Source organism: Syngnathus typhle, linkage group LG21 (genome assembly GCF_033458585.1).
Source record: "Syngnathus typhle isolate RoL2023-S1 ecotype Sweden linkage group LG21, RoL_Styp_1.0, whole genome shotgun sequence".
Taxonomy (NCBI): Eukaryota; Metazoa; Chordata; class Actinopteri; order Syngnathiformes; family Syngnathidae; genus Syngnathus; species Syngnathus typhle.
The window spans coordinates 286953-313345 of record NC_083758.1 but is presented as its reverse complement, the minus strand read 5'-3'; the positions used below and the strand labels follow the sequence as shown (position 1 = coordinate 313345).

The window sequence follows — 26393 nt, the reverse complement described above, 5'->3', positions numbered from 1 at the left end:
ATGTACCCCCGGTGCAGGCTTCCCCACGCAACGTCCCGGTGGCCTTCAGGGAGGCAGTCAAGGCCCAGTTAGATAGGTATGAGGCTGATGGCCACCTGACGTCAGTGTCTGAGCCTACTGAGTGGATTAGCAACATGGTGATTGTCAGGCAGGCAGAAAAGTTGAGAATTTGCATAGATCCCAAGTCATTAAATCAGGCTCTAAAGAGGTCCCACTACATTATGCCGACGCTTGAAGATGTGTTGCACAAGCTGCCCAGGGCCCGCATCTTTACACTAGTAGATGCAAGAGATGCCTTCCTACAGTGCAGGTTAGACGAGGAGAGCAGTTATACCACCACGTTCTGGACGCCGTGGGGCAGGAAGCGGTGGTTAAAGCTGCCGTTTGGAGTGTCTGTGGCCCCTGAGATTTACCAGCGGAAGCAGCATGAGCTACTGGCAGGGTTAGATGGGGTGGAACCTATAGCGGACGACATTTTGATTGTGGGGTGTGGGGGGACAGATGAGATAGCCACACGGGACCATGATGCAAAGCTGTTAGCGCTCATGCAAAGATGCAGGGAGGTAAAGCTGAGACTGAGTTTAAAGAAACTAGTGTTCAGGGTCAGAGAGGTCAACTTTCACGGACACATCCTATCAGCGGAGGGCCTTAGAGCAGACCCGGAGAAAATCAGAGCGGTCCGGGACATGCCACACCCCGTGGACGCCAAGGCCGTGCAGCGATTCATTGGGTTTGTGACCTACCTCGCAAGGTTCATGCCACGCCTGTCTGAGGTGTGTGAGCCACTACGGAGATTGTTGGACAAAGATGTCCCATGGCATTGGCTGCCAAAACACGACGCAGCGGTCGAGGAGATTAAGCGACTCGTCACGTCGGCCCCGATCCTGCGATACTACGATGTGACCAAGCCAGTCACCATACAGAGTGACGCGAGTCAGAAGGGACTTGGCTGTTGCCTGCTGCAGGAGAATCAGCCGGTAAGCTTTGCTTCGCGGGCACTTACTCAGACGGAGCAGAACTATGCACAAATCGAAAAGGAATGTCTGAGCATAGTGTTCGCGTGTCAGCGATTTCATTACTATTTGTATGGGCGGGGGGAGATCACAGCTGAAACCGACCACAAGCCACTCATCTCCATTTTCACCAAGCCACTCCTCTCAGCGCCCAAACGACTCCAGAGCATGCTGCTCACACTACAGGGATACAATCTGAAGGTGGTGTACAAGCCAGGGCCCGACATGCACCTCAGTGACACCTTGAGTAGGGCCACGGCTTCGCCGCAGGGGCCTGGCTCGAGATATTCGAAACAGACTGTTTGCTGCATGCAGGAAGCACAAGTGGACGCTGAACAGGTAAATCAGGCTGAGCATCTGAACGTCACCAGCCAACGGCTGAGGCAGATAAAATTGCACACAGTGAGTGATGGGAGTCTTCAGCTGTTGCAGGAGGTGGTGCTCCGTGGTTGGCCAGATCGCCGGGAGGACACTCCACTGGCAATCAGAGAGTACTGGTCCATCAGGGACGAGATCAGCGCACAGGATGGAGTGCTTTTCAAGAGTCAGCGAGTTATAGTGCCCAAATCATTGCGTGCTGAAATGTTGAAACGCATCCATGCCAGCCATGTGGGAGGAGATGCCTGTTACAGACAGGCCAGAGACACGCTATACTGGCCCAACATGCACGGTGAGATCGTGGACTATGTGAGCCAGTGCTCAGCCTGCAACGAATACGCACACGGACAGCAGCGGGAGACGATGATGTCCCATGCACTCCCTACTCGACCATGGCAGATCCTCAGCATGGATCTGTTCACGCAGGCTGGCAAAGACTTTCTGATCATGGTTGATCATTATTCGGATTTCTGGGAGGTAGAGTTGCTCCCAGATCTTTCGGCTGAGACCACGGTGCTGAGGTGCAAGGCCCAGTTTGCACGGCACGGTCAGCCTGATCGCGTAATTACGGACTGTGGTGCCCAGTTCGACTGCGAGGCGTTCAGGAGGTTTGCGAGAGACTGGGACTTTGACCATGTCAAATCCTCTCCCAGGTACCCAAGGTCGAATGGGAAGGCTGAGTCAGCCGTGAAGATTGTCAAGAGCCTGTGCAGGAGGGCAGCAAGGGCGGGGACCGACCCTTGGCTGGCCATCTTGCAGTGGAGGAACACGCCTACGGAAGGCATGCTGAGCAGCCCCGCGCAGAGGTTGATGTCTCGCAGACTGAGGACGCCACTCCCGGTTGCCGACACACTTTTGGAGCCGAGTGTGGTGGGGGGGGTCCCAGACCGGCTGCGAGTGAAACACCAGACAGCCAAACTCTGGTATGACAAATCGGCCAGAGATCTGCCCGAGTTGTGTATCGGACAGGACATAAGGATGAAGCCCCTGCCTGGGGACAGGACGGGCAGGTGGCGAAGAGGAGTATGCTTACGGCTGGTGGGCCCCAGGTCATACCTGGTGGACGTCGAGGGGACACTGTACCGCCGTAACAGGGTGGATCTGCGACCTGCGGAGAGCAGCGCCGCAATGCCGGGGCAGCACGGGGTGCAGCACATCAGCCCACCAGCTGACAAACCCGGGGATCCACCTGGCACCGCGATCGACACTACGGGCGACACTGACACAGTCGCCCAGGAGGTCGCACTGCAGGAGCAGAGTGACGTCCGCCAGCCTCAGAATGGATCGCCTCCACATACACCTGTGCCAGGGCGCAGGACGGCCAGTGGCAGGATTATAAGAGCGCCGAAGAGACTGGACTTGTGAGCTGTGTGGGTACTGAGGGGCCTCGCGGTCAATTGGGTTGTTGTTGAATGTGGAAACAAGAAAAAACGAAGAAACAAGAAAAAAAAAAAACAAAAAAAAAAAAAACAGAAAAGGGTTATATGTTGTACACTGCTCTTTGAAATGTGAGTTACATGTACACTGTTCTTTGACATGTGAGTTAGGAGGTGTTTAAGTGTTCGCTGATACGTAAAGTCAAGTGGGGGGAAATGTGGGAATTTATCTTCGATCTGCATGTATAGTTGCCATCTATGGAAGGTGAGATGTTAGGGATGTCAGGTTGTGTTGTGTGACGTCATGAGGGGAGGCGCGGCAGTTCAATACAGAAAGTGACTGAAACAACAGCTGTCGTCTTGGGTCTGATTCATATCAATACATATATCACGCACAAACAATGAACTGTCATGTACTGATATTGTACTGTGGGCCTACGTGATGACGTAGTGAAGGAGTGACGTTCAGGGAAATGAATATGCAGACAGAGCGGCAAGTTGATGGCCCTCTGTTTCATGAATAAAAGTGATTAAAGACATCGGTTCGGGTCCTGATTAAATTCAGAGTGCATTACCTAATAAAGATATAAGGTGAGCACACAACATGAACTTGAATCAAATCCGATCAAGACGTCGTTGACTTTCTGCTTCATCCTGTGAGAATGAAGCTAACGGATTGTGATGTAAACTACTTTTTATTTGACCAGTAGAGGGGGGCGCACCGCTCCTGGAGGTACTGCAATACCAGGTCGATGCATAGAGTGGACGGAGCAAGCCCCTATACCATCTCCCTGTTGCGAAAATCCAATTAATACATGGTCCCCGGATAGGGAACGTATCAGATATTAATCTGATAAGAACAGATTCTACACCTGGTCTTAGCCAAAAGGCCGAGAAGCGATGTACTGAAACTGGTCTGAGGAAACCACTTAAATAAAGAGACTGTGGTGTGCAAGGACTGGAGTCGGAGGCGGAGTGATAAATGACGGTGCCAACGGCAGTTGTTTTAATGACATTTATAATTAGCTTATCTCAACCACGGGCCGACTCTTTTCCCTTCGAGATCCTAACACACACTCCTCAAACAGGAAACTCCCACACGTGTAAAACATCCCACCGGAACTCGGCAACGTGAACTTAGGTTCCGGGTGAATTATGTCAACCCACTACAAGACTACCAATTCAAGTTACGGTCTAAATATATCGACTCATACTAATGCTTCTTTTCCGGCGCATCACGTGATTCCCGTTTCTTTTTGTGGTCAGGTGCGGAAGTCAACGCTGCTGCCATCTAGCGGTGTAACGGCATATACGCTTTAACAAATAATAATCACTCGCAGGGCACACAGAGACGAAAAACCGTCCGCACTCGCACCTACGGGCAATTTGGAGCGCTCAATGGGCCTATCATGCATGTTTGGGGGAAATGGAAGGAAACCAGAGTGGAGAACGTGCACAATGCAAACAAACAGGTCAGGGAGTTGGAACCGAACGCAGCAGAGCAAGCATGGACTCACAACGACACGTTTAGAGTGTAAACGTTTCCATAGAATTGCCAAACACCAAATACTTGTTCGAACTATACATCTTAGTTGAGTGTTAAGGCCTCCTAAATTTAGCAAATATATGAAGATCTATTTTTATTAAAAGGAAATGGTTGCTAGTGTGACACCGCCTGTTACTTTGGTGAGACCAGCAATGGGGTGGCCCGTTTGGACAAGCCGAAATCAGTTCACTCTTGTTTCTCTTCAGATCGTATATTTTACTAAAGATTTCCGTGGGGAGGAACTACAAGAGTATATCTCAATTTTTTGATGCTCTGTGAAAGCGGAGCTTCCTGTACTTGTCAATGGAAAGTAATCTTAATTCCTGCTTTGTTGCCATATCTAATATGAGCAATAAATAAATATATTTTCTACTAATTATACTATATGTAAGGAACAATAAACGGAGGCATTTAGCCATTAATATATTTATTATTAAAGTTAATTCAGATTTGTGTCGAAGTTGTAAAGATTTAAGCCGTGTAAATGAATACAGCCATAAGTACTTCAGTACAAAAGTACTTCAGAAATACATAACACGCTTTTGTTAGTTGAACTAATACGACGATACTGTTAATCGACTGAGTTGAATATCAGGAGTACGTCGCTACATTAGCTTAATTTTTATTTAACCAATTTCAAAGAACTACTCTGATCATGTCCCTCCCCTCAATGCTCCACTAGGAAGCATAGAACGCTCATCAAAAGTATATAAAAAAATATAAACATCATTATTCTCCGCTAGCTTCACGCTCAGGAAGGAACATCAATTCTCATCATCGTAGTTGGCGAGACCGTTCACTTTAGAAACACATATCTCAAGTTAATAACTATAGAAATGATCCCAGAAAGTATAGTCTTAATTCATCAACGAGGGGCGGCGGGAAGTCATCTGCGAGTGTACCATTTTTACCCAGAGGGCAACCACGACTAGTAAAGGACTATGTTTAGATTGTATTAGAAAGAGTGCCGACGTCATTAGGGTATTTGGCAACACAGCCATCATTGGCTGAGCGCTCGATCACGTACCCACGATCCTTTGCGTCAATGTTTAGAACAAGCAATTTTTTTAACACTTGTTGTGTTACAAGTATACTTGTTTAAATTGTCTAAATTGTAAGGCTTTAAAACTGGCTGTGTATACTAGGCTTTTGTTTTAAACATGAAGGCTTTTATTTAAAAACGACCATGTAAAGTAAAGGTTTTAAAATTAACATAGAGGCTTTTAAAAATGCCTATGGTAGCCAAACAATCAACTTTACATTGCAGACACGTTTCAGAATCCACCCGCCGTGAGTACTGATAACGCTTGCAGACACCAGAGAGAATATTTTATATTGCCCATCCATCCAATTTCTGTACTGATTCTCCCCACGGGGTTAGTAGGCGTGCTGGAGCCTATCACATAGGGATGGGCGGATCGATACAAAAGTATCGATATATCGATCCAGGCTGCTCATTTTTGAGTATCGATCTCCCTAGCTAAAATATCGATACTTACAATTATTTAATTATATTTTTCCTCATTTTTTTCTGCTCCAATTTGACGACTTGCACTCATGCTAGCACTACTTTTCCTTCCGCCTGCTGCACCGGCGTGTCCTGCTCTGCTTTGCTCCCGCCCCCTTTTCTCACAAGCCAAGCCCTCCTCCTCCGCCTCCCGTTCCAATCCAAACAAACACAAACAAGCATGGCCACGGCGGCGGCCCAGTCCGAACGCAAGAGAAGTCTAGTTTGGGGATATTATATTTTACTTAATAACAACGAGGCAAAATGTGAAATATGTCACAAAACAATTAAATATTGTGGCAACACCACAAACTTGACAAAACATTTAAGCAAAATTCACCCCACGGTTCATGAAGAGCTGCAGTTGAAACGTGCCGCAGACACTAAGGCAGCGACGGAAAACCCTGCAGCCACACCGAGGCTAAGGTATCAAAGTACCTTAGAAGCAGCGTTTCAGAAAGGCAAGACATATCCAGGTATCAGGTGCTAACCAAAAATTGTAAGCATTTGTGGTTGATGTGCTATTTGAAGCAATAATTACTACGCTTTAGTCAGTCATTTATAAATAAAGTTTTCCCCTTTTCAATTTGTGGTCGAACGCCATACGTTTTATTTGTAACTCCACTTCCTATAAACAACACTAAAGTATTACAATATTAAATGTAAGTATCCAGTGGCTTTACAAATTGATAGTTTTGCTGCTCATGACGATTAAGCCCTGCATCTCTGTTGGTACCATGTCTCTTTTTAGATTATACTAAAAGACAAAACTTTTTCCCAACAACAGAGAGAGAGAGAGAGAGAGAGAGAGAGAGAGAGAGAGAGAGAGAGAGAAAAGTAAAGAATAGCTCCTTTTTATTAAAGTTATACTATTAATATGCATATTCCACTAATGCACTAATGTCTAAAAAGGTTAATAATTCACGTGACGTAATACTTTTTTCTACAAAAATCAATAGATGACTCTCCAAGAGCAAGAATGCCACTGCATTTAAATCGTTTTTTGGGCGGGAAATTACACTTCCGGTATCGATATCGGATCGAATATCGGGTATTTTGGGTAGGAAATACTTGGTATCGGATCGATTCCAAAATCATTGGTATCGCCCATCCCCACTGGACATCATAAACTGGTGGCCAGCCAATCGTAGGGCCGATATGTTTTCTATTTTGTTGTAAAGGATAGAATTCTTCTGCTATTCACATTTAGATAAAGGTCATGAACTTGACTGAATCAAACCCTTTCAAGACGTTATTGACTTTCTGCTTTATCCTGTGAGAATGAAGCGAACCGATTCTAATGGCTTCCTGACTTAACTATCCTTTATTTGACCAGCAGAGGGGGGTGCACCGTTCCTGGAAGTACTGCAATACCAGGTCGATGCGTGGAGTGGACGGAGCAAGCCCCTAATTCCATCTCCCAGTTCCAAAAATCAATTTAATATATGGTCCCCGGATAGGGGACGTATCAGATATTAAACTGATAAGAACAGATACTACACTTGATCTTAGCCAAAAGGCCGAGAAGCGATAACCGAAAGTTGGTCTGAGAAAACTACTTAAATAAAGAGACTACCAATTCAAGTTACGGTTTAAATATATTGAGTCATACTAATGCCACGTACCGACCACCGTAACAAACCTCAACTATTAACAGTTTGGAATGATAATGCGTCACCGGGCTGTTTTCAACCTGTGCATCGGTTGCAGATTTTCGTGTGTTCGTGGAGGTTTAGTGTCACGTGGTTCACGTTGACCCAATAGAATAACGATGAACTGAGCTCCTGATGGGAATAGCTTTTAATGACCAACAAAACGAATTGGTCATTCGCCAAAAACAATCGGATCTTTGGATACATTTCGGGACCGAAGGCAAGATAGCTGTTTGACGAACATTTGACGGGAAAAAAAACACGCAGCAAAAAAACACGCGGCCCACTTCGCCAAACTACTTCCTGTTTCCTGCTGTGGCAATTTACATTAACCCTCGAACGCCACCATCGCAGTGGAGGTGAATCGCATTCCAATCCACGCCAGCATTTCTTAACACTCATTTGAGGAAATTACGATCGTCTTTTGTTTCCCGATTTGTGTTGAATAAAAATCTGAAATTACACATTTGAAAATAACACACGGAAATCGGATCATTTCCATTTCTCTCATACCAAAAGTACACGGACCAAGACATACAACTGTTTATACGTTCAAAACTCACACTCAAAATAGTTGCCCAATCGATAGGTGACGCTGTTTGAAATATCAGGTATCCATAATCCTGTGCGCCAACAATGTTTCAAGGAAAAAACACATTGATGAACACAAAATACTCGTTTAAACTGTCTATTTAGGTTGAGTCCTTCTAAATGTAGTAAATATGTTAGGGTTTGCAGAATATCTTCATCGTATGATTATGTTGGAATGTAACCTGTAATAAGTTAATTAGTTTGTCCTGTCTAGACAAATTAGTTTACCACTGATTGACTAAACTCAGAGGAAGCAATCAAAGGTGCTTTGTTTACAGAAAGTCGTAAAAGGCCCCCTGCTATGCCTTGATCAGCAGGGGGGCGTCTCCAGCCCAACCTGTGTATTCCCAAACCCCCACTTGAAACCCCACTTTGGTTCTCCCAATAAATAAGTGCCTGACGAGGCCTGAGTGAGATTTCATTCGACTATCGCTGAGAGCACAGCGACGAGTGAACTCTCCGCCTGCAGGTGTCTAAAACGACTAACTTGTCTCCAGTGTGGTCCTTGCAAAATAAGTTAGAGTGAACACCACCCTAACATTTTTGGTGCCGAAACCCGGGACCCTCATACCCGCCATCTGGCTGACGGAGGAGGACGTGCTGCATTGTCGACAAGCCAGCGTCCATTGGAGGACCTGGTAACGAAAGACCTGGGAAGGAAGTTCTTCGCTGGGCCAGCATCTTAGGTCTGCCTTCGTCTGTCAGAAGTGGATTGACGGGAACCCGGCAGCGCAGCGGACCAAGGGAGACAAGTAAGTCATAGAAAAAAGCGCAGATACGGCTTTGGTTTGTCCGAGCTATGAGATACGGCTTTGGTTTGTCCGAGCTATGAGATACAGCTTTGGTTTGTCCGAGCTATGAGATACAGCTTTGGTTTGTCCGAGCTATGAGATACAGCTCTGGTTTGTCCGAGCTATGAGATACATCTTTGGTTTGTCCGAGTTATGATATACGGCTCTGGTTTGTCCGAGCTATGAGATACATCTTCGGGTTGTCCGAGTTATGAGATACGGCTTTGGTGTTTCCAAGCTATGAAACAGCTGGGATTCTAGTCCCAGTGGAAGGAACGGGCTAAGAAAAAGGAGTTTCTTTTTCTTAATTGAAGAAGGACGTAGATTCTCATTTTTTTTGTCTGTCTTTCCAAGCTGTTTGCATGAAAGTTGTGTGGTTGAGTGTGCGACTGGTAGGATAAATTGACTGCAGAGAGAATTTGGTCAGAGGTCAATTTAAACCTGCATTGAGGATCCTCAAAGTAAAGAAAAAAAAAAAGAAATAAAAAATTGTTAAAACCTAGAAAACCGAAGTAAGATGGGAAATAAGAACGGTAGATCCCTAGCTCTTGAAGGAGATGAGAAGTACATGGCGAGTAGATTTCTTAATTGTATGCAATACATGCCAAAGTGGAAGAAAAAGTTTGGAGTAGAAGCAAAGTTGAAAGTGGAAGTCTGGAAGGTAGTGGTGGATGTATTGGAGGAGAGCGTGAAGAGGAAGTCAAAGGGACTGAAAAAGAGTAGTAAAGAGAAGGAATTGATTTGTGCTAGAATGTGGTTGAGTGCTTCACAAGAGAGAAGAGAACAAATCCAAAAGACAAAAGATAGAAAGTTGAGAAGTGACGAGGCTGCATCTATGTTTGTCAGGCCGGAAGACAACGAGGCCACAGTGCGCAGGCGCACTGTCCCGGCCACGGCTCCGGCCGCAGCTGGAAATGCAGCTCAAGCGGAGCAAGAGAGATCTTCCGCTCGTATGCAAAACTTGTATCCAGGTTTAGCAGACCTGCACCCTCCCCCATATAACAGAAAGAAAAGTCAGTGTCACATTGCTAGAAGTCCTGTACAAACAAGAAGTTTGACCACTGCTGCTAGGTTTTCCCAAAATTTGGACAATGTTGATGTGTGCCCAATGATACAGGTGCCAAACCCTATTGTAGGGGAAGGACAACCTCCGCATACGTATGTTTTTCGGCCATGGACTTTGGAAGAGGCAAGAAAAGCAGTTGAAGGGGTTACCCCTGTTGCTGAAGACCCAGATACATGGGCAGAAGACATGGCTGGGATCATACATTCTTATAGACTGAATGGACATGAGGCAGGAGAAGCTGCAATGTCTTCTTTGGGAAAAGACTGGGCAAAGGTTAGAGGTCATTATACAGGTAGAAATAATCAAGGGCCTTTTCCCTATCCCGGTGGGGGAAATCAATTGGTAGGGGAGTATGCAGCACAATGGAATGATCTTGTGCAAAGAGTGAGAACTATATTTCGAAGACGAGCGAATTATGGTCATTTGGCAGGAATTAAACAGAAGCCTGGGGAAGATACTGATGATTTTCGCTTAAGATTTGAAAAAGAGTTCAGGGTGCATAGTGGCATCCCATTCAATGATGCAGCTGAGAGTGCTTATCAGCAACAGCTTAAAAATGCGCTCCTTACTAATTTCCGCCCTGAAATCGGCAACTGGGTGAGGAAACATTTGGTGGAAGTAGATGTTGCAAGTGTGACAACAACTATGCAATGGGCCAGACATGCTGAAAAAGTGATCAAAAGAGGCAAAAGTTCTGATGTATTTCATCTAGGCGATGATGATGATGTTGACCTAGATGAAGATACAACAGTCTTCTTTCATGGGTCCCAGCAGGCAAGAGGAAGAGGTAGAGGCCAACAAGGTCGCAGGCCTCCATATAATTCAAGACCCCCACCAGATTCAGAGACCTGTTGGAACTGTGGTAGACGAGGACACTTGGCAAGATCGTGTCGTTTTGCAAAACAATACCAATCAAAGGGTGGAGGACATGGCAGAGGAAATGGCAGAGGAAGAGCCAAATTCTCAGCATGACTAGATTGCCCCCCTGTGATCTCTTGTCCTCCTACAGAGGAAGAGATAGTAGATGTCCATGCGGCATGGGACATTTTGAATGCATTGAAAGAAAAACCGTATGTCACCTTAAACATCGGAGGAAGTGAAGTAGAATTTTTGTGTGATACCGGAGCGTGTAAGACCGTAATAAAAACTAAAGTCCCAAATCTAAAGGCCTCCCAAAATACTATTTGGGTAAAATCAGCTGATGGGCAGGTACACAAGGAGAGTATCTCCAATCCAGTTGTAGTGAGAGATGATGAAACGGGAGTCATAGCTTCAGTCTCGATCGTGCTATCCCCAAAATGTCCCATAAACCTTCTGGGACGAGATCTGATGACTAGATTGGGAATTGCAATAATTCCAGTAAAAGATGGCATGCGAGCATGTAGAGTGAGAGATGTGGACTCATATGCTGCACAAGCAGGTGAGCGGATTTTCTGTTCCTATGACGTCTCCGCTGAACAGAATCCCAAGCTACCAGGCAATTTGCTGAGTGAAGCCCGAAAACAATTGACACGACCTGAATCGGAAATGACTTGTGATGACTTACATGTCACCATGAACATCCTCACTGACCCACATGATGACTATATTGAAAGTTTTCTCAGTGACACAGAAGTAACTTTAACAATCACTGCTCTCTACACTGATCGCAGGTCATTTGCAGCTGCTGCTGTGCTTCTGCCCGCTCCTCAGGATGACAAATACAAGTTGACGGCTGTACCCCACATTCCATTGTTTAAACCTCACAGTATAACATGGGCAGATGTGGGTTGCCGGATTAAACTTGCTGATTCTGTCACTGATTATGAGGATAAAGGTGATGGGTGGAGCTACAGTACCAGTTGTGACATGTGGAAGCGAACTGTGTGTGAAGTAGGTGTTGGTAGGGCAGGCGCTTATGCGCGTCCCTGACTAGTTAACATTTGTTTGAATGAGAAGGAGGAGGGGGAATTGGCTGGGTTTCCTGACAAGCTGTGGACAAAGGGGCCATCTGATGTAGGACAGTTAACATCCATTCCGCCAGTGCAGATCAAACCAAGATCAGAGTGGCGTCCGAGAGTTAAACAATATCCTTTAAAACAGGAGGCAATAAACGGGATTGCCCCTGTTATAAATGATCTTTTGTCAGGGGGAATCATTAGGAAGTGCTCGGATTCTCCTTGCAACACCCCTATTTTTCCAGTTCGAAAGGCCAATAAAATTGATTGGCGAATGATACAAGATTTACGAGCAGTGAATGATGCAGTACAGACAAGAGCACCTAATGTGCCTGACCCACACACACTTCTGAACACTTTGAAACCTACCCAGAAGTTTTTCACGGTAATTGATCTTAGCAATGCGTTTTTCTCGGTGCCAATTCACCCAGACTCACAGTTCTGGTTTGCGTTCACCTTTAAAGGGCAAAGTTATACGTACACCAGATTGCCACAGGGATTTGCTGATAGTCCAACTATTTTTATGCAAGCTATCATGGCCTGTTTGGCTGATGTTCAGATGTCAAACAAAAGCCAACTTCTAGTTTATGTAGATGATCTCCTGGTGGCCTCTGAAACTGAAGCTGCTTGCAGGGAAGACTCCGTAGCATTGTTACGCTATCTCTGCAAAACAGGGAATAAAGTGAACAAGAACAAACTCCAATGGGTCAGACAGGAAGTGAACTATTTAGGTCACACGTTGACAGCTTCTGGAAGACAGATACAGAAAACCAGGAAGCAAATCATTGCAGATGCACCAAAACCGGAGACGAAAAAACAAATTATGTCATTTTTGGGGCTCTGCAATTACTGCAGAGCATGGATCCCACATTATGCGGAAAAGACGCAACCGCTGTTAGATATTGCGCATGGAGTCCCCATGGCAATGACAGAAAAATTAATGTGGACTCCAGAAGCAGACGATGCTTTTGTAGTGCTGAAACAGGCTCTGATGGAAACCACATCTCTTATCTTGCCGGACTACAGTAAAACCTTTGTACAAACCGCAGACTGCAGGAATGGTTTTATGACCTCAGTGTTGCTGCAGAGACATGGCAGCAAACTACGACCAATTGCATTTTATTCGAAAAAATTGGATCCAGTGGCTCAATCCTTGCCAGACTGTGTCCAAGCAGTATGCGCGGCAGCGCTTGCAGTGAGACAATCTGCAGATGTGGTGCTCTTTCACAAAATGGAGCTGCTAGTTCCACATGCTGTAGATGTGTTGCTACTGCAAAGCAAGATGAACTTTTTGTCACCTGCCAGACACCTATCCTACACTGCTACGCTTCTGTCACAACCACACATTGTGATAAAGAGGTGCACAGTCCTTAACCCAGCAACGTTGATTCCGTTGCCGGGGGATGGTTCACCACATAACTGTTTGGATACTACAGAACATCTACAGCTGCCCAGACAAGATTTAATTGACACACCACTTGACAAAGGGGAAAAGTGGTTTGTGGATGGGTCATGTTCAAAGGATCCTAGAGGGAACAATCAAAGTGGGTATGCAATTGTGAGATTGCCAGACCAAATTGTTGAAGCAGAGAAGCTTCCATACAACAGGTCAGCGCAGGCGGCTGAGCTAATTGCACTAACAAGAGCTTGTGAATTGGCGGAAGATAAGGAAGTCACTGTATACACAGACAGTCAGTATGCGTTTTCTACTCTGTTCTATTTTGCAAAACAATGGGAGCGCAGGGGGATGACAACATCAACTGGTAAGCCGGTTACCCATGCCTCCTTGTTAAAAGACTTGTTACAGGCCATTCAGTTACCTGCTAAACTAGCTGTGTGTAAATGTGCTGCTCACACCACAGGCACAGATGAAGCCTCGAATGGAAACAGGTTAGCAGACAGGATTGCTAAGGAAGCAGCGGCAGGGAAACATGGCCATGAATTTTTTTTAATAGATTCAGAGGACACGCAACTCATAGATAAGACTATACTGACAGATATGCAGGGCAATGCTCCAATGGTGGAAAAACGAATGTGGACAACAAAAGGTGCAATAGCGGATACAGATAATATCCTCCGCATTAATGACAAACCTGTTTTACCTAAATCACTTTTTAAGGCAGCAGCGATTGCGACACATGGGCCATGCCATGTGTCGACAGGGGGGATGAGGTCCATCATACATCAACAATTCACTACCTTTGGTTTGGATGTTTACTTAAAAAATTTTTGTAAAGCATGTCCCGTTTGTGTGAAACATAATCCACAAGGAAACATGAGACCTAAGAGAGGCTCATTTCCAAAACCGTCGTACCCATTTCAAATCATGCACATGGATTTTATTGAGCTCACACAAAGTGGACCTCACAAATACTGCCTAGTGATGATTGATGCATTTTCCAAATGGGTGGAAATAGTTCCATCTAAACATGCCGATGCCTTAACAGTGGCAAAAGCCATTTGCAAAGCCATCATACCGACTCATGGCATTCCCCAAACCATTTACAGTGATAATGGTCCACATTTTGTGAACCAAGTGGTACAGAACATGGCTGTACACCATGGGATAACGTTAAAAAACCACTGCGCTTATCACCCAGCCAGCGCTGGCCTGGTTGAACGAGCAAACTATACTATCAAAAGCAGGTTGAAGAAATGCATGGAAACAACAGGCAGACCTTGGCCGGAGTGCCTAGACTTAGTAAAGCTCTATATGAGAATTACTCCCACTTCAGAAGGGCTAACACCTTTTGAAATCATCCACGGGAGGCCATATAGACTACCTGTGTTCCATGCAGATTTACAAAAGGCAGAGGAAGAACAGTCTTTGGCAGATTTCATGGTCAGAACGCTCAGACTGACAGAGGTGTCAAATGCAAATTTACTGCCGCCTGCTCTGTCATCCTCACAGGTCGACAACACCATCAAGCCAGGAGACTGGGTCTACATCAAAGTCATCAAAAGAAAGAACTGGGCCAGCCCACGGTGGGAGGGACCATTTCAAGCCTTGCTGACTACCCCCACTGCAGTAAAGATCGCTGAACGGCCCAGCTGGATTCACCTCAGCCACTGCAAGCTACAAGGAGTGCTGGACCCCTAATTCGGAGTGGTTGGGAAGCCTGGTTTCAAACTAGCCTCATCGTCTAGGGTTAGACGTCTCAATGTTGGTGAAGAGAACAACCACACCCACTCCGCTAGGCGAGAGTATGCCTCGGAGTCCCTGTCATCCAAGTAGCAGCGGGGCTCCGTATGCCAGGTGGATCCTCTGCTGCGTTGTGGTTGGAGCGTGCTATGGTCTATGGACTCAACTGGACAGACCAAGTGACAATGTTGACCGTGGAAGACGATGGTCACACGATGAGAACTTTGAGGACTGGTCATGGGACCCCAGAAACCCATACGAAACCAACACCTGGTACCGCTACGTCATATTCACTGTGAGGTCGCACACACAGGAGGGTTGCTATGTGTGTTCCAAACTTCCTCCTTCCTCTACACAAGTTCACTTGGAGGCCAGAGCAATGAATGTCACCGAAGCGAAATGCATGGCATCCATGGGAGGAGTTGGATATCAACACCATGCTGTCACAGTCAGTGATGCCGACCCTTCCCGCCCTGGACTTGCGGAAGGTACCTGTGATCAGCTTTTCTGGACAAATCTCAATGTGACTGTTAAAGGACGGACATTGCCGCAGGTGGCCTACACAGAGCGGCCACCTGGAGTGAACTATACGTGTTACATCCAAGGAAGCGAGACCCACAAATGCATTGACAGTGACTGCTCTCCAGGAGGGAACTGGATGGGAGCTTTGGACATCGCCACTGAGTGTCAGGATAAGAGAGCCATTTCAGGTGGTGAGGGCTCTCCGACCAACATGGCTGCACCATCGAACGGAACATACTTCATACGGAATGGCTGGTGGCTTTGTGGTCACAAGGTTTATCCGATGCTGCCCGCCAACTGGACAGGAGTGTGTGCACCAGTGTGGGTGACAGACCACACCTACAGGATACAACATCGTCAGCTGACGACGGCACACAACACTACTGGACGTCGACGCAGGGCAATTACAACCTTTGACCCCCATGACCCTGTCTGGGGTGCGAATGTTCCGGACGACCATAAAATATGGCCTGTCGGAAACAAAGTTGTTCATGCGCTTTTTCCTTGGATCGGAGTTGGAAAACAATCTCTCTTCATCGAGACACTGAACTATCGTTTTCAGTCCTTTGTGAACCTCTCACTGCAAGTCGATGATGGACAGAATAGAGAGATCCAGGCTAAGACTAATGGTCTTGCAAAACAGGATGGTTCTGGACTTGTTAACGGCAGCACAAGGTGGTGTGTGCCACATCATCAGGACTTCCTGTTGCACATACATTCCAGGAGATAACGACACGCACATCAAGGAAGCCATGAACTCATTGAGGAATTTACAGCAGGCCATGTCGGAGGACAAAATCCCACGTCAATGGGATTTCTTTTCATGGCTGTTCTCTGGCGCCTGGTGGCAGTTGCTGTTGAAACTTTTGGCTCCTGTGCTTGCTGTGCTGGTATTGTTGTGCTTGTTTACGACCTGTGTTATCCCGTGTTTGAAGTCTGCTGTGACACGGTTTGTGTCTTCTACCGTGGCACAAGTACATATACAGCTTCTTAGAGATGACGGATGTGATAACTATGATGTGGTGCAAAACGTGGATTGCGTAGATGCTGTTTGACTCGGCATTGCTTTACGGAAACTTGATGATTTGACCATCGAAAATGCCTTGCAAGTGATGGATTCAATGATGTACCGTTTCTGTGTTTTTCTTTTTCCTTTTTTATTGATAACAGTCTGGTCACCTAAGGCAGAGGGACCGTGTAACTCTTTTCCTGCACTTAATCTGGCCGCAGGTTTTTTGAGTTGCGCATACTTTGGACTGGAGTATTGAGGGAAAAACCTCACTGGAAGTTATTGTTTTCATTTCATTGATTTCATTTTCTTCCTTATGTTTGATTGTTCGGGTTTGACATAATCATATGATAAAACAGGAGGGATATGTTAGGGTTTGCAGAATATCTTCATCGTATGATTATGTTGGAATGTAACCTGTAATAAGTTAATTAGTTTGTCCTGTCTAGACAAATTAGTTTACCACTGATTGACTAAACTCAGAGGAAGCAATCAAAGGTGCTTTGTTTACAGAAAGTCGTAAAAGGCCCCCTGCTATGCCTTGATCAGCAGGGGGGCGTCTCCAGCCCAACCTGTGTATTCCCAAACCCCCACTTGAAACCCCACTTTGGTTCTCCCAATAAATAAGTGCCTGACGAGGCCTGAGTGAGATTTCATTCGACTATCGCTGAGAGCACAGCGACGAGTGAACTCTCCGCCTGCAGGTGTCTAAAACGACTAACTTGTCTCCAGTGTGGTCCTTGCAAAATAAGTTAGAGTGAACACCACCCTAACAAAATCTATGAACGTCTATTGTTTGTATTAGAAGGAATGGTTGCTGCAATTTCACCGATCGCCTTTTACTAAAGATTTCCGTGGGGAGGAACAATGAGAGTTCATCTCAATTTTTTGATGCTCTGCGAAAGCGGAGCCACCTATACTTGTCAATGGGAAATAGTTAATAGTCCTGCCTTGTAGTTATTAATTCTGCTAAAGTTTACAGACCAAATTGGTTAAGCTTTAGGGACAGCTTTTGGTGACATCCACCCATTCAAATATAAAACTATTGATTATGCATTGAGCAATAAATTAATATATTTTCCACAAATTATACTATATGTAAGGAACAATAATAGGAGCCATTTAGCTATTAAAGTATTAATATAAAAATACCCTCGTAAATACCCATAAACTGATGCTTTGCTTCTCTTTCTACTGCCTCCACGCCTTTGTTCACCTCCTTTTTCTTAGAGTTGCCATCTAGTGGTGGTGGCAGCATAAGAAATGAAGTAAAAACATACCCATCATGCATTGCCTCTTTTCACCTGAGAACCATATGAATTTGTATTTATAGAAAATCTCCAACAGTACCGCAGAAAGATATATATTTCTTTTTCTGAGCAAGTTTAGAAAATGACATTCTCTTAAAAATTTGAGAACAAGGATTGTACTAAAAATTTCTGGCACAATTTCTGATTTAAAGAAAGACATTTTGATCATATTTTTTCGTATATCCTTGCTGCCAGCCGCCATGAACTTGAATCAATGACGTCATTGACCCTCTGCTTTATCCTGTGAGAATGAAGCTAACGGACTGTGATGTAAACTACTCTTGATTTGACCAGTAGAGTAGGGGGTGCAAAAATCAGTTGTACGCTGGGTCCACGTACCTTTTGGCCATTAGTTTTTCTTTATAGTGTAGGTAAATGGAGAACGGGAAATGATCCGTGGGGCTATTCCAGAAAGCAGGTTATATGAAAGTTATATCATATACGTTCGTATCAATAACGGGTCGGGAACGTAGTAATTTCATTTTATTTTGCAATTACTAATTTGTTGAATGAAGTTCGGCAAGTAGGTGCACAGTTGCAGAGCACAGCTTGATGCACCATCGCTCAGTATGTGGCGACCATGAAATTTGGCTTCGTGTGAGGGATTTTGTATTGTACAGGAGAATCAGGGGAGAGCGCGAACGCAGTCCCCCACTACCAGAAATTATGCAGTCGAGATTCCCACATTTGGGGAATTCGCAGGGGTCAGCACAACCGGAGTGCAATGGCTGAGCCTCACCCTGGGTGAACCACCTTCTTGATCATGGTATCTCCCCTGCCAGGTAAGTATGAGTTGTATACGTCGCCGGGGCCGACCTTTTCACCGCGCACACCATCTACAGTCAGAGGCTAATTTGGTACAAAAGTGTGAGCACACATATTCAGTGGATGAGACAGCATTCGTAGAACTGTTAACATAGTATATCGTATTAGAGAGAAGCTGTCTATTAGTCATTCAAAACCAAAACATTTTAAATTAAGTAAAAAATAGATTCAGAAACATGACCATCATGCCTTGCTTCTTTTTCTACTGCCTCCACGTCTTTGTTCACCTCCTTTTTCCTAGAGTCGCCATCTAGTGGTGATGCCAGCAACTATAATAAACCGATAAATGAAGTCAAAACATGCCCATCATGCAGTGCCTCTTTTCTCCTGAGAACCCTAAAACGGTATGAATTTGTATTTATTGAAAATCTCCAACATTACCGCAGAAAAATATATATACTTCTTTTTCTGAACGAGTTTTGAAAATGACATTTTCTTAACATTTGGAGAACAAGAATTGTACTAAAAGATCCTGGAACAATGATAGGAAAATCTCAAGCAAAAAAAGACATTTTGACCATATTTTAGAACAGTTACGTAAATTCTTGCTGCCGCCTAAGATGAGCCGTCATGAACTGTCATGTACTGATATTGTACTGTGGGCCTACGTGATGACGTAGTGAAGGAGTGACGTTCAGGGAAATGAATATGCAGACAGAGCGGCAAGTTGATGGCCCTCTGTTTCATGAATAAAAGTGATTAAAGACATCGGTTCGGGTCCTGATTAAATTCAGAGTGCATTACCTAATAAAGATATAAGGTGAGCACACAACATGAACTTGAATCAAATCCGATCAAGACGTCGTTGACTTTCTGCTTCATCCTGTGAGAATGAAGCTAACGGATTGTGATGTAAACTACTTTTTATTTGACCAGTAGAGGGGGGCGCACCGCTCCTGGAGGTACTGCAATACCAGGTCGATGCATAGAGTGGACGGAGCAAGCCCCTATACCATCTCCCTGTTGCGAAAATCCAATTAATACATGGTCCCCGGATAGGGAACGTATCAGATATTAATCTGATAAGAACAGATTCTACACCTGGTCTTAGCCAAAAGGCCGAGAAGCGATGTACTGAAACTGGTCTGAGGAAACCACTTAAATAAAGAGACTGTGGTGTGCAAGGACTGGAGTCGGAGGCGGAGTGATAAATGACGGTGCCAACGGCAGTTGTTTTAATGACATTTATAATTAGCTTATCTCAACCACGGGCCGACTCTTTTCCCTTCGAGATCCTAACACACACTCCTCAAACAGGAAACTCCCACACGTGTAAAACATCCCACCGGAACTCGGCAACGTGAACTTAGGTTCCGGGTGAATTATGTCAACCCACTACAAGACTACCAATTCAAGTTACGGTCTAAATATATCGACTCATACTAATGCTTCTTTTCCGGCGCATCACGTGATTCCCGTTTCTTTTTGTGGTCAGGTGCGGAAGTCAACGCTGCTGCCATCTAGCGGTGTAACGGCATATACGCTTTAACAAATAATAATCACTCGCAGGGCACACAGAGACGAAAAACCGTCCGCACTCGCACCTACGGGCAATTTGGAGCGCTCAATGGGCCTATCATGCATGTTTGGGGGAAATGGAAGGAAACCAGAGTGGAGAACGTGCACAATGCAAACAAACAGGTCAGGGAGTTGGAACCGAACGCAGCAGAGCAAGCATGGACTCACAACGACACGTTTAGAGTGTAAACGTTTCCATAGAATTGCCAAACACCAAATACTTGTTCGAACTATACATCTTAGTTGAGTGTTAAGGCCTCCTAAATTTAGCAAATATATGAAGATCTATTTTTATTAAAAGGAAATGGTTGCTAGTGTGACACCGCCTGTTACTTTGGTGAGACCAGCAATGGGGTGGCCCGTTTGGACAAGCCGAAATCAGTTCACTCTTGTTTCTCTTCAGATCGTATAAATCTTTCGCCTTTTACTAAAGATTTCCGTGGGGAGGAACTACAAGAGTATATCTCAATATTTTGATGCTCTGTGAAAGCGGAGCTTCCAGTACTTGTCAATGGAAAGTAATCTTAATTCCTGCTTTGTTGCCATTAATTCTGCCATCCACCCATTCAAATATAAAACTATCTAATATGAGCAATAAATAAATATATTTTCTACTAATTATACTATATGTAAGGAACAATAAACGGAGGCATTTAGCCATTAATATATTTATTATTAAAGTTAATTCAGATTTGTGTCGAAGTTGTAAAGATTTAAGCCGTGTAAATGAATACAGCCATAAGTACTTCAGTACAAAAGTACTTCAGAAATACATAACACGCTTTTGTTAGTTGAACTAATACGACGATACTGTTAATCGACTGAGTTGAATATCAGGAGTACGTCACTACATTAGCTTAATTTTTATTTAACCAATTTCAAAGAACTACTCTGATCATGTCCCTCCCCTCAATGCTCCACTAGGAAGCATAGAACGCTCATCAAAAGTGGAGAATCTATGATATAAACATCATTATTCTCCGCTAGCTTCACGCTCAGGAAGGAACATCAATTCTCATCATCGTAGTTGGCGAGACCGTTCACTTTAGAAACACATATCTCAAGTTAATAACTATAGAAATGATCCCAGAAAGTATAGCCTTAATTCATCAACGAGGGGCGGCGGGAAGTCATCTGCGAGTGTACCATTTTTACCCAGAGGGCAACCACGACTAGTAAAGGACTATGTTTAGATTGTATTAGAAAGAGTGCCGACGTCATTAGGGTATTTGGCAACACAGCCATCATTGGCTGAGCGCTCGATCACGTACCCACGATCCTTTGCGTCAATGTTTAGAACAAGCAATTTTTTTAACACTTGTTGTGTTACAAGTATACTTGTTTAAATTGTCTAAATTGTAAGGCTTTAAAACTGGCTGTGTATACTAGGCTTTTGTTTTAAACATGAAGGCTTTTATTTAAAAACGACCATGTAAAGTAAAGGTTTTAAAATTAACATAGAGGCTTTTAAAAATGCCTATGGTAGCCAAACAATCAACTTTACATTGCAGACACGTTTCAGAATCCACCCGCCGTGAGTACTGATAACGCTTGCAGACACCAGAGAGAATATTTTATATTGCCCATCCATCCAATTTCTGTACTGATTCTCCCCACGGGGTTAGTAGGCGTGCTGGAGCCTATCACATAGGGATGGGCGGATCGATACAAAAGTATCGATATATCGATCCAGGCTGCTCATTTTTGAGTATCGATCTCCCTAGCTAAAATATCGATACTTACAATTATTTAATTATATTTTTCCTCATTTTTTTCTGCTCCAATTTGACGACTTGCACTCATGCTAGCACTACTTTTCCTTCCGCCTGCTGCACCGGCGTGTCCTGCTCTGCTTTGCTCCCGCCCCCTTTTCTCACAAGCCAAGCCCTCCTCCTCCGCCTCCCGTTCCAATCCAAACAAACACAAACAAGCATGGCCACGGCGGCGGCCCAGTCCGAACGCAAGAGAAGTCTAGTTTGGGGATATTATATTTTACTTAATAACAACGAGGCAAAATGTGAAATATGTCACAAAACAATTAAATATTGTGGCAACACCACAAACTTGACAAAACATTTAAGCAAAATTCACCCCACGGTTCATGAAGAGCTGCAGTTGAAACGTGCCGCAGACACTAAGGCAGCGACGGAAAACCCTGCAGCCACACCGAGGCTAAGGTATCAAAGTACCTTAGAAGCAGCGTTTCAGAAAGGCAAGACATATCCAGGTATCAGGTGCTAACCAAAAATTGTAAGCATTTGTGGTTGATGTGCTATTTGAAGCAATAATTACTACGCTTTAGTCAGTCATTTATAAATAAAGTTTTCCCCTTTTCAATTTGTGGTCGAACGCCATACGTTTTATTTGTAACTCCACTTCCTATAAACAACACTAAAGTATTACAATATTAAATGTAAGTATCCAGTGGCTTTACAAATTGATAGTTTTGCTGCTCATGACGATTAAGCCCTGCATCTCTGTTGGTACCATGTCTCTTTTTAGATTATACTAAAAGACAAAACTTTTTCCCAACAACAGAGAGAGAGAGAGAGAGAGAGAGAGAGAGAGAAAAGTAAAGAATAGCTCCTTTTTATTAAAGTTATACTATTAATATGCATATTCCACTAATGCACTAATGTCTAAAAAGGTTAATAATTCACGTGACGTAATACTTTTTTCTACAAAAATCAATAGATGACTCTCCAAGAGCAAGAATGCCACTGCATTTAAATCGTTTTCTGGGCGGGAAATTACACTTCCGGTATCGATATCGGATCGAATATCGGGTATTTTGGGTAGGAAATACTTGGTATCGGATCGATTCCAAAATCATTGGTATCGCCCATCCCCACTGGACATCATAAACTGGTGGCCAGCCAATCGTAGGGCCGATATGTTTTCTATTTTGTTGTAAAGGATAGAATTCTTCTGCTATTCACATTTAGATAAAGGTCATGAACTTGACTGAATCAAACCCTTTCAAGACGTTATTGACTTTCTGCTTTATCCTGTGAGAATGAAGCGAACCGATTCTAATGGCTTCCTGACTTAACTATCCTTTATTTGACCAGCAGAGGGGGGTGCACCGTTCCTGGAAGTACTGCAATACCAGGTCGATGCGTGGAGTGGACGGAGCAAGCCCCTAATTCCATCTCCCAGTTCCAAAAATCAATTTAATATATGGTCCCCGGATAGGGGACGTATCAGATATTAAACTGATAAGAACAGATACTACACTTGATCTTAGCCAAAAGGCCAAGAAGCGATAACCGAAAGTTGGTCTGAGAAAACTACTTAAATAAAGAGACTACCAATTCAAGTTACGGTTGAAATATATTGAGTCATACTAATGCCACGTACCGACCACCGTAACAAACCTCAACTATTAACAGTTTGGAATGATAATGCGTCACCGGGCTGTTTTCAACCTGTGCATCGGTTGCAGATTTTCGTGTGTTCGTGGAGGTTTAGTGTCACGTGGTTCACGTTGACCCAATAGAATAACGATGAACTGAGCTCCTGATGGGAATAGCTTTTAATGACCAACAAAACGAATTGGTCATTCGCCAAAAACAATCGGATCTTTGGATACATTTCGGGACCGAAGGCAAGATAGCTGTTTGACGAACATTTTGACGGGAAAAAAAACACGCAGCAAAAAAACACGCGGCCCACTTCGCCAAACTACTTCCTGTTTCCTCTTCAGATCGTATAAATCTTTCGCCTTTTTTTTTTTTTTTTTTTTTTTTTTTAATTTCAAAATGTTTTTATTAGTTTTCACACAGAAATGACAACAGCATATGTTCTGGAACAATTCGCATGGGAACAGACCTTGCATTGCATACAGCCTACTAAACAAACATTTCACCCATACAAAACACCTCATTGTTACCTAATTAATAAAATAAAAAATAAAAAAAAAAATAATAATAATAATAAAAATAATAATAATAAACAAAATTAAATTTGAAAAAAAAAAAAAAAAAAAAAAAAACAAGAAAAGGGAAGGGCAAGGGGAGGGGGGGTGAGAGTGGGCTATTACTCCAATAAATTTGCATCAAACTCATCCTCATAATAATCCAGGAAAGGTTGCCATACAGTTCTAAAATTCTCCTTCTGAATTGTGGTTCTAACTTTTTCCAACTGGAGGAAGGACATGGTCTCACTCACCCAGCGAGAGTGCCTAGGGGGCAATGGAGATTTCCAACACATAAGAACCAAACGTCGAGCGAGTAATGAGGAAAACGCCATCATCTGAGACTGAGCCTTCGAGACTCCTTTTGTCTGTACAACCCCAAATACTGCCGTGACTGGATCTGGGTCAATTCTTCTCTTACATATGTAGGAGAATGTGTCAAAAATTCTAGACCAAAATGTATGTAATTTTGGGCATGTCCAGAACATATGCCCTAAGGTTGCCTCAGCTTGCTTACAGCGGGTACAAGTAGGGTCCACGCTTGGAATCATTTTAGCCAATTTGGTCCGTGAATAATGTAATCGATTAAATACTTTAAACTGTATTAGCCTATGTCTGACACAAATGGATGTACTGTATATCTTACTGATAGCCTTTCGCCAAATTTCATCAGAAATGTTCAAACTCAAATCTCCTTCCCACTGGGTCTTCAAATGGTGAAGTGGCGGGCAGTTAATATTACAAATCATTCTATACAGTCGGGACACACCACCCGATTGTTGCAAATTTAGTGTCAAACAGTCATCCAGGGGACTGGAATCCGGTTGTAGGGGGAATGATGAAAACTGAACTCGAACAAAATCTCGAACTTGGAGATATCGAAAAAATTGAGTACGAGATAAATTAAATTTCGTAATTAATTGTTCCCAGGTTGCAAAACTACCCCCTACATACAAATTTCCCACGCATTTCACCCCATGTCTGGCCCAGGACAAAAAAGCAGTGTCAATCAGTGATGGTTTAAAAGCAACGTTTTTAATCAAAGGCATAGATAGCAAGGGTTGTGTATATCGAAAGTGCTTACGAAACTGGGTCCAAATGCGAAGGCCCGATCTGATGATTAAATTGGTTGAATGCTCACCCACTGGTAGCGGGAGAGGGGCACACAGTAGCGATGCCAGAGATACTGGAGAACAATCATGCTGTTCCATTAATAACCAAGATGGCCCATCTTCATCCGGATTCAAATTATACCAAAAAGCCATTTTAAAAATATTAGCAGCCCAGTAGTAGTACAAAAAATTAGGTAGCCCCAGTCCACCGTCTTCTTTACGTCTCTCAAGGACTGATTTCCGAACACGAGGTATCGATTTATTCCAAATAAAGCGGCTGATGTATCCATCGAGCTCCTTAAAAAATGATTTTGGCAGAAAAATGGGAATTGTTTGGAACAAGTACAAGATCCTCGGCAGAATCACCATTTTAACCGAATTAATACGGCCTGCCAAATTTATAGGAAGCGAAGACCAGCGCAACAAATCCTCCTTGATTTGATACAAAAGCTTTTTGAAATTAGCTCCGAATAAACCTGTATGACTACTAGTGACTTTCACCCCCAAATATGTCATAGATCCTACTGCGGTCGTGAAGGGGTAAGAGTCATAGACATGATTTTTCGCTATATTATTAATAGGAAATAAAATACTTTTAGTAGGGTTGATCCGATACCCCGATGACATACCAAAATGTTCCATTATGTCTAAACATTTCGGGATTGAGGTATCCGGATCTGACACAAACAACAACAAATCATCCGCATACAACGAAACCTTATGAACTAAGCCTCCTCTCAAGATTCCCCGTACATCCGCACAATGTCTCAGGGCAATAGCAAGTGGTTCTATGGCCAGATCAAAAAGGAGGGGGGATAGAGGGCACCCCTGTCTTGTCCCCCGTTGAAGGGTAAAGTAAGACGAGATAAAATTATTTGTCCTCACCCTTGCTTGAGGTGAAGCATACAATATCTCTATCCAAGAAACAAAGGTTGGACCAAATCCAAATTTGGTCAAAGTTTTAAAGAGATGTTTATGTTCAATTGAATCGAATGCTTTGTGCGCATCTAATGATATAACTATTTCTGGGGAGTTTCCAGTAGACGTGGAGTAGATTACGTTAAAAAGCCGCCTAATGTTGTGAAATGGTTGACGGCCCTTCAGAAACCCCGTTTGGTCCGGATGTATGATCTTTGGCACTATGGACTCCAACCTTGATGACATAATTTTAGCAAGGATCTT

General features: G+C 43.9%; 8 non-coding genes and 1 pseudogene across 8 annotated transcripts; 2 read left to right on the top strand and 7 right to left on the bottom strand.

Annotated features, from left to right (window-relative positions):
* Positions 1-3478: 3478 nt before the first annotated feature.
* On the bottom strand, positions 3479-3669 carry LOC133145822 (U2 spliceosomal RNA). Its single transcript, XR_009711072.1, has one exon. It is a non-coding gene; the product is annotated as a U2 spliceosomal RNA (small nuclear RNA).
* Positions 3670-4499: 830 nt separating this feature from the next.
* LOC133146023 (U5 spliceosomal RNA) lies at positions 4500-4602 on the top strand (annotated as a pseudogene).
* A 354-nt stretch (positions 4603-4956) lies between these two features.
* LOC133145940 (small nucleolar RNA U3) lies at positions 4957-5172 on the bottom strand. The gene has a single exon (XR_009711184.1). It is a non-coding gene; the product is annotated as a small nucleolar RNA U3 (small nucleolar RNA).
* Positions 5173-7160: 1988 nt separating this feature from the next.
* On the bottom strand, positions 7161-7352 carry LOC133145749 (U2 spliceosomal RNA). The gene has a single exon (XR_009710999.1). It is a non-coding gene; the product is annotated as a U2 spliceosomal RNA (small nuclear RNA).
* Positions 7353-18466: 11114 nt separating this feature from the next.
* On the bottom strand, positions 18467-18630 carry LOC133145745 (U1 spliceosomal RNA). Its single transcript, XR_009710995.1, has one exon. It is a non-coding gene; the product is annotated as a U1 spliceosomal RNA (small nuclear RNA).
* A 915-nt stretch (positions 18631-19545) lies between these two features.
* LOC133145821 (U2 spliceosomal RNA) lies at positions 19546-19736 on the bottom strand. Its single transcript, XR_009711071.1, has one exon. It is a non-coding gene; the product is annotated as a U2 spliceosomal RNA (small nuclear RNA).
* An 830-nt stretch (positions 19737-20566) lies between these two features.
* On the top strand, positions 20567-20680 carry LOC133146004 (U5 spliceosomal RNA). The gene has a single exon (XR_009711245.1). It is a non-coding gene; the product is annotated as a U5 spliceosomal RNA (small nuclear RNA).
* A 388-nt stretch (positions 20681-21068) lies between these two features.
* LOC133145923 (small nucleolar RNA U3) lies at positions 21069-21286 on the bottom strand. Its single transcript, XR_009711168.1, has one exon. It is a non-coding gene; the product is annotated as a small nucleolar RNA U3 (small nucleolar RNA).
* Positions 21287-23258: 1972 nt separating this feature from the next.
* LOC133145760 (U2 spliceosomal RNA) lies at positions 23259-23450 on the bottom strand. Its single transcript, XR_009711010.1, has one exon. It is a non-coding gene; the product is annotated as a U2 spliceosomal RNA (small nuclear RNA).
* Between the last annotated feature and the right edge of the window lie 2943 nt (positions 23451-26393).